Below are 8,615 nucleotides of genomic sequence, written 5' to 3'. Positions count from 1 at the left end.
GGAGGCTGAAGCACAATAGGTTGCTGCAACCTTGGCCTACTTAAGGTCAAGGCTTCAGCTTGACTCGGAGGCTGGGTCCCAACTCCTGGGCCTCAGCCTAGGTCAGGGCCAGACCCAGACCCGAAGCTGGAGCCTCGCCTGGACCCAAGCCCAATGTCACAACTCAACCTGGAGGCCAGGTCCCAACACCAGGGCCCAGACCCAGGCCTGATGCTCCAACTAGACCTGGAAGCTGGGTCCGCACACCGTGGCCTCGGCCTAGGCCAGGGCCCAAACCCAAACCCGATGTCACAACCTGACCCAGGTGCCTACATCACACTTGAGCATAGGCCATGGCTCCTACTTTGGGCCTCGGCCTATGCCCTAGGCGAGGTCCTGTTTTTGGGCCTAGACCTATGCCTGAATCAGTTTAAAATGAAACAAATAAATGAGTCTCATTTGTCGTGTTTTGCAGTTTCGTTTTAAATGAATGCACATTCATTTAAAACAAAATTGATTGATTTGCACTCTGGTGATTTCTCTGGTTTGATTATTCTATTCTATAAATAAATAATATCCATAAACATTCTTTCATTTTTATTTAACAGGCAGAAGAAGACTGTGATAAAATATGGGGTGTAATAAGCATTAGTGCAGTAAATCAGGATGGAAGATCAGTAACACCTATCACCAAACCATCTCAGATACAACAAGAAAAGCTCCTGCAGAGCATATATTCAACAGTTATGGACCCATCGTTTGTACAGTATGTTGAAGCGCATGGTACAGGAACACCAGTAGGAGATCCTGCAGAAGCAGCCAGTTTAAGCAGCATCATTGCTAAAAAAAGGTCTTCTGGATCATCCATTCTAAGAATAGGTTCAGTTAAAGGGAACATTGGCCATACAGAGTCAGCTGCTGGGGTTGCAGGGTTAATTAAAGTTCTTTTAATGATGCACCATGAAGTAATTGTTCCATCCCTGCATTATTCAACAGACGTCAGTAATATAAATGAAGAGGAATTTTGTCTATCAATTCCAACAGGTCCAGAAGAATGGAAAGATTCTGGAAAACTGGGCAGGGCTGCAGGTGTCAATTGCTTTGGTTTTGGGGGGACAAATGCCCACGTTGTTGTCAGACAATACAAACAAACACGGACTGTGCATTCTGTGAAAAGACCTCTTGAAATATTTGTACTCTCTGCAGCTTCTATAAAGTCTCTCAAGCTAGCAATTGAAGATGCAACTCAGCAGTTAAGCAAACCTGTTTCAGTCAAGCTGCAGGATCTGGCCTACACATCTGCCTGCAGAAGAAGCCATACAAACTACAAATACAGGAAGGCTTTTGTTACCTCTTCTCTAAAGCACTTACAGCAACAACTTGCTTTAGCAGCTAATAAAGAAATTGCACAAGTGAGGGTGAGTCCTCAGATAGTGTTTGTGTTCTGTGGAAATGGCGTCAATTACAAAGGCATGTGCAAGGCATTACTAAAATCCGAGCCAGTGTTCAGAGAAAAATGCCAAGAAATAGAAAACATGTTTCAGGCATACACACCCATCAGGATCTTAGATTTAATAGAAAATGATTATGATGATTTTTCAAAACCAGAAATCGCACAACAATTGCTTTTGCAATTCAGGTTTCTTAGTGACTCTTTTGAATTACTGGGGAATCAAACCAGTTTCTATCATTGGTCATTCAGTGGGAGAAGTTGCTGCTGCACATTGCGCTGGATGTCTTTCCCTTCAGGATGCTGTAAAGGTAATTTATTACAGGAGTACTTTACAGTCAAAAGTTACAGGAGGAAAAATGCTGGTAGTTGGAAATGTCCCAGTGCAAGAGCTGTTGAAACTTCTTGACCCATACGCTGGAAGGGTTGGCATTGCTGCTTTAACAGCTCTCATTCCTGTTCATTGTCAGGAGATGCTGACTCAATAGACAAGGTTCACAAACAGTTAGTTCAGTCGTTCAGCAAAATGAATATATTCCTTCATATTTTAGATGTTCCGGCAGCATACCACAGCCATATGATGGATCCAATATTAAAGGAGATGGAAGAGAGTTTACAAGGCCTAGAGTGTCAGAAGCTAGAAACTGAACTTATTTCAACAGTGACTGGTCAAGTTGCTTTTGATAAGGATTTTGCTACAGGGAAATACTGGGCCAGGAATATTCGAGAGCCTGTTGCTTTCGAAAAGGCCTTACAAGCAGCGGCCAAAGGAAGGGAAAATCTAATGTTTGTTGAAATAGGGCCTAGAAGAGCCTTACAAGAAACATAACAGAAGTTCTAGGCAGCACAACTCAGTTTTCCAGCTGTGCAACCCAGTAAAGAATATGAGACAATTTTTTACACTTATAGAAAACCTTTTTGCACAGAGTTATAATCTTGACTGGAAACATTTCTACGAAGGATATAAAACTATTCCAACAGCATATCCCAGATATCAGTTTGATCACAGAAAGGCAAAAGAATATTCTGAAAGAATCAGTCACAAAACCATATCGTAGCAAATTCTAGCCATCCTCTGCTCCACAGTGCAAGCAAAGACAACATGGAATTCAGCTGCACTGTGTCAGAAACAAGGACACCCTATGTGTATGAACACAAGAATAATGGCATTGCTATAGTCCCTGGCTCTCTTTTTGTAGAGCTTGTCTTGGCATCTGTGATGAGCAGCGCAAAACCTAAAGTGCCGTTAAGTACCTATCAAGTTAGCATCACTTTTTCCAGTCCATGTGTCGTAAGTCAAAATTCTCATGAACTCAAAGTGCAATTGGAGTCAAATGACATAATGACCAATTTTAAAATATGGTCATCACATTCCATTTATGCAACAGGGAAAATTAAACAGAACATTAATAATCTGGCTGAAGAGAACTGCATTGCATTTCGAAATATCTTTCAGAGGTGTACAAAGCAATTAATAGTAGATGAAATTTACAAATCTCTCTCCCAATTGGGATTTCAGTATGGGCTGGTGTACAGACAGCTAAATGATGTGTTTTATGCTGAAGAACTCAGTGAAGCAATAGCAAGCTTGCAGGTACATGAAGAGATAGCAAAGGAACTTTATGACTACTTTATTCATCCTGTTGTGTTAGATGGTTTTCTACAAATGTCAGCAATTATGGCTAATGTAAATCTGAAAACTGGAATTGGCTTCCCTTCTGCAATAGGCAGTCTGGTAGTTTTTAGACCCTTACAGAATAAAATGTTAATATACATGAGAACTTGCAGTATTACTGAGAACTTCATAGAGGTTTGTGGATGTTTTACAGATAAAAGTGGATTGACTTTGGCAGAATTTAAAAATGTTAGAATTACAAAACTGGGTCATAATTCTAGTGAAGGCAATGATTACCTATTTGAAAGCAGATGGAGAAACATATCTCAGTTACAGAAAACAAAAAACTCAGAAGAACCACCAAAGGCCTTAGTGTTTGCTGACACTTTTGGAATGGCTGACCTCCTGAAGAAACATTTACATAAAGAGTCAACATACATTGTGTACAAAGAATGGGAGACAATGCTGCAAACTGGAAGCACAGCAACATCTGTACTGCATAAACTGAAAATAAATTCCAGGGACTACAGTGAAGTTATATTCATGTGGGGAATTCACAGATTAAATGAAGAATTCCCAGACAGCCTGGTTCAGTATCTAGCTGTGTGCCTCGAAGCTTATCGCCAAATTATTCTAGCATTGAGCGAACAGAAGTACAAGGCTTCATTTAGAACAATCACATACAGAACAACGGAGAAAACGGTGGATCATATTAATCCGGGATTTGTTCTGCAAGGTATGACTAGATCCTGTCTAACTGAAATTAAAGAAATCAAATTTCAACTAATTGATATTAGTACTTTAAATACACCGGACATTGCAGCCTTAACAAAACTTATTGTAGAATCTAAAGGAGAGGATTATGCAGAAATTTGGATAAATGAAGGTAAAATTTACTTTGCTGAAATCACCCACACAGTGTTCCAGGATGCTAAAAACCATCATCTGAAAATGCCCCTGCAAATCTCTCAGGGCTTCACTTTGCAAAGTGCAGATCCTTACAAAGTAACAGAACTTTCTGCTGAAGTAAGTAAAGCTCTGGTCACAAAACTTACAAATCACAGTGTGGAAGTTCAAGTTCATAAAATATGTAGCCACTCAGAAGATTACTATCCTGTTACTGCTTCTAGTGCTAGCTTTGGTAACACAGTGTACTGGAACAGATACACAGCAAAGAAGCATCAGCTTTTGGCTCTTGACTTCAGTGGTATTATTACAGCTACAGGCAGAGAAGTCAGAAAGCTTAAAGTAGGCGACCGTGTTATTTCATGCTATCCCATCATTGCATCTTCAAAAGTCACAATTCCAGAAACAGCTTGTTACAGTACAAAGAAAGTTCCAGTGCTTAGAAATGTGCCATGTGTCTCCTACTTCATGATAGCCTGGACAATATTTCATCAGACACTACCAAAAGTGAAAGGCCAGCCAGGTTTAGCAATTATTACTCCTGAACCCGCATCGGTTTTGTGCCAAGTGCTGACTCTAACCGCAGAAGAGGCTGGCTGGAGAACAGTGATTGGAGCATCAGCTCAGGTTCAGTGGCAGCACGTGAAGCAATGCAGCGCTCTCATTTTCCTTCCTTCACTGGGTGACATGTCAAAGCAAGAGCTATCGCATCTTCTTCTCGTCAAAGACATTGTGATGGTGGGGGGTAATCAGCAGCCTGAATATTTGCGAAACCTGACTGGAAACTGTCACGAACAGATGCGAGTTCATACAGTAAGTCTTGCCACTATCTTTCAGAAGGGATATCTAACACAATCCACAAAATCATTCTATCACTGGATAAAGTCAATAAAAGCAGAGAAACGCTTTAACCTTTCCAGTTTCGTTTTTCAGCAGAAAGGAAACCCTGATCACACCAGTGCCATAGTATCGTCCTATTTAACCTGCAGATCTATCCCACTTGTCATGCTTAAAGATGATCATAACAAACAGATTTCAGACATTTCAGTGTATGGTGTGGAAGGGAAACTATTTAAACATGGTGCTGTTTATATAGTAGCAGGTGGACTCACGGGCCTTGGATTTGAAACTGTAAAGTTTATTGCTCAGCATGGAGGTGGCTCTATTGTGATTTTGTCAAGGAGGAATCCAACCAGAGAGAAACAAGAAGAAATAAAGATGCTACAGAATCAATGGGAAGGAACCAGAATAATCACTATGCAATGCAATATTGTCTTTTCTAATGAGGTTGAGAAAGCTTTCAAATCAATAACTGAGATTTTTTCAAAAATTCCAATCAAAGGTATTTTTCACAGTGCAGGAGTTCTGCATGATGGACTTCTTGAAACTTTGAGCTTATCACACTTTGAGAAAGTCCTCAGTCCAAAAATTGCTGGAGCAATAAATCTTCATTGTGCTTCAAGAGATCAAGAACTTGATTATTTTGTATGTTATTCATCCATTGCTTCATTTATAGGGAACTCATCACAAGCAAACTATGCAGCTGCTAATTCATTTCTGGACATGTTCTGTCACTACAGAAGAAACCGTGGGCTTTCTGGACAGTCCATCAACTGGGGTGCCTTAAATCTGGGATTACTGCTGAATCAAAATTATCTTCAGCACTTTTTGGAAGCCAAAGGAATACTTATCCTGGAGTTACCAGAATTCTATGAATATCTTAGAAAAAGCTTAGTCCAGAACAGCCCTCAACAAGCTGTAATGAAACTGGATTTTAGAGCTTTATATGAGAAGGTTATTTCTGACATTCCTGCACTGAAACACCGCTGCTATACAATTTTACAGGAAGAATTCAGCACAGTGGAGGATATTTTAGACCTAGATGCTCTGCAGGCAAAGTCTGTTGTCAAACCTCAGGAGTATATTATGACAGTGATAAGTGAACTTAGTAATATCAGTACCAGTGATATTACTCTAAGCACATCTCCTACATTTTTGGGATTGGATTCAATGTTAGGTATAACTCTACAAAATCGCATCTTTCATGACAGAAAGGTAAATGTACCTCTTGTTAAAATACTTGACCCTAACACAACACTCTCATCTTTAGCACTACTTTTGGAAGACAGCTCTTCTGAAAACGTTGCACTTGAAAAGAGCAAGCGCCCCTTGGCCATAAAAATGGATGAAGAAAATACTAGATTGTAGGGAAAAATGTGTGTTATTTAAAATACAGAGATGAACTGAAAAGTCATCATTTAAGATTGTGTCATACACTTTTGATGATTAACAGGGAAAGGGAGGCACAGGGAAGATTTTCAGATGCTGATCACAGATTCAGATAACATGAACATTGAAATTCCAGGAAAAATAACAAGGTGTCCAGTAGAATGAGGAATATAACCATTGTTTTCAGGAATCTTATTGTGATAAATGATCATTATACCCTTAAAATTCACAAATGGGTAAATTCCTAGATTAAAAGTAAGGTTTAGAATTGTGATCATGATTTTTTTTTTGAGCCATTACTAATAATATAAACTAACAAAATATGTACAAATTGCTCTTGCCTTTAACTAAAGTGTTCACTTGATAAGATACTAAAGCTCAGTATGTATATACAGTACCTTCAATATTTCATAAAATAAATATAAATCAATTCCGATGTGGGGATATTCAGTGGTATAACTATCACTACATTAGACACGAGCAGTATGCAAAGTTGCTTGTCTTAGTAATGGCTAACGTATTGCTCTCTTTAATGGATCAGAGAAAACTCTTTATTCCCAAACAGAGAAGGGCTCTGGGAGATGATTGCATCTTGTGGAGATGATGGAGTTGGGTACAGAAGAGACCTGTGGGGGGCGATGACTGCATTTTGCAATAGGGGGCCCAGGCAGAGGGATAATATGCTGGGGTAATTACATGTGCTGCTGGAGGGTCTAATCACTGCAGAGCAGGGTGAGTCTCGCTTTTGGGGGAATTGTGGGTTGTTATTAGGGGTGTGCATTCGTATTGACCGCATATGTAAAACGCTACTCATATTTTTTTTTAACTTAAAAAAAGGATTCGACATAAACGATCGGATTTCCCACATATCCAACATAGCTATGTTGGATATGTGGGAAATCGCGATTGTTGAGCCAAAATAAAAATTTAAACCCCCTCACCCTCCTTAATCCCCCCCCCAGACTTACCACAACTCCCTGGTGATCGAGCGAGGAGTGAGGACGCCATTTCTGCAATCCTTGGCGAGAAGCATGTGACGTCGGCGGCACGTCGAGTGACGCCGGCGTCACGTGATTCCCGGCGAGTTCGCGCCGGAAGGCTCGTTCGGCCCAAAAAGAACTTTTGGCCAGCTTGGGGGGGTCAGGAGGTCCCCCCAAGCTGGCCAAAAGTTCTTTTTGGGCCGAACGAGCCTTCCGGCTCGAACTCGCCGGGAATCACGTGACGCCGGCGTCACGCGACATGCCGCCGACGTCACATGCTTCTCGCCAAGGATTGCAGAAATGACGTCCTCACTCCTCGCTCGATCACCAGGGAGTTGTGGTAAGTCTGGGGGGGGGATTAAGGAGGGTGAGGGGGTTAAAATTTTTTTTTTTTGCACATATGTACATATACCCAACTCATTTAATTTTTTTTATGTCCATATTGACCGCAAATGGGACCCCCTTTGGACATATGTACATATGAACATAAACTTTTGCTCTGCACATCCCTAGTTGTTATCAGTGTGGAGAGGGGAAAATTCCACTGCTGCAGGAGATAGAGGGAGAAAATCCCCTCTGCTAAGTGGCCCTTTCACTTCTGGCTACTTAGCACTGGGACTTTCTAATGGTAGTGACATGCACCATTGATTTTTGGGGGATTACCATACACACCACTCTCATATCTTCATTAATGTGGTCAAATTTTAAGTTGATGATGCATAAACTCTTTGCATAGTAATGAAGTACAGATTTTGCATGCACAATCACATTTTTAGCACACTCACACTGAAGTGTTCATCTAGGCCTCTTTACCACTTAATATGTTTACAGTTAATATGATAAGTTAATATAACAAATGTCTTAGATTGTCAAAATGATGGATTTTATGTTGTATTAAATACCATTTTTGTTGAAAATGTAATACATGAATCATGATGTTTCTCTCATTATTGCTAAATATATGTTGTCAAAATTTGGCACTATAAAATACAAGACTGTATAATATAAAGTAGTTTTATTTGTAAGAATTACAAGAATTACAAGAATTAAGAATTCTACTTAATTTTAGTTTATTGTTTATTACTGAAAACAAAACTGAGTATTGTCATATTTTATCCTTATCTTGGTACATATGTGATTTTAATAACCATTAAGAATAAAAGTTAAATTCATCTAGATTGTGTGATGCCATATTGTTTGAGCTCATCATGCTGTGTGTGTATTGCTTGTTCAGAAAACTTTCCTGTGATGGTAAGAAGAAGAATGCATTAGTAAAACTACAACAAAAAAATCATCAAGAGTGATAATCTCAGTGCTTTAGAATTCCTGAGTATCTGGAGATATTCAGTCAATAGCCCTTTCCTTACACTACCAGTCAATTGATTTATATTTTTGGATTATTCACCACTGGCCTGCCAAAATTTACATTCTCCATTTAATTCTATAGCTCATCCTT

The 8,615-nt window shown here is 39.8% G+C and overlaps 1 pseudogene; it reads left to right on the top strand.

Annotated features, from left to right (window-relative positions):
- Positions 1-587: 587 nt before the first annotated feature.
- Positions 588-7,050, top strand: LOC115081955 (annotated as a pseudogene).
- The last annotated feature ends 1,565 nt before the right edge of the window (positions 7,051-8,615 follow it).

Source organism: Rhinatrema bivittatum, unplaced genomic scaffold, assembly GCF_901001135.1.
Source record: "Rhinatrema bivittatum unplaced genomic scaffold, aRhiBiv1.1, whole genome shotgun sequence".
NCBI lineage: Eukaryota > Metazoa > Chordata > Amphibia > Gymnophiona > Rhinatrematidae > Rhinatrema > Rhinatrema bivittatum.
The sequence above is the reverse complement of the archived record's forward strand: the minus strand, read 5'-3'. Positions and strand labels throughout refer to the sequence as shown.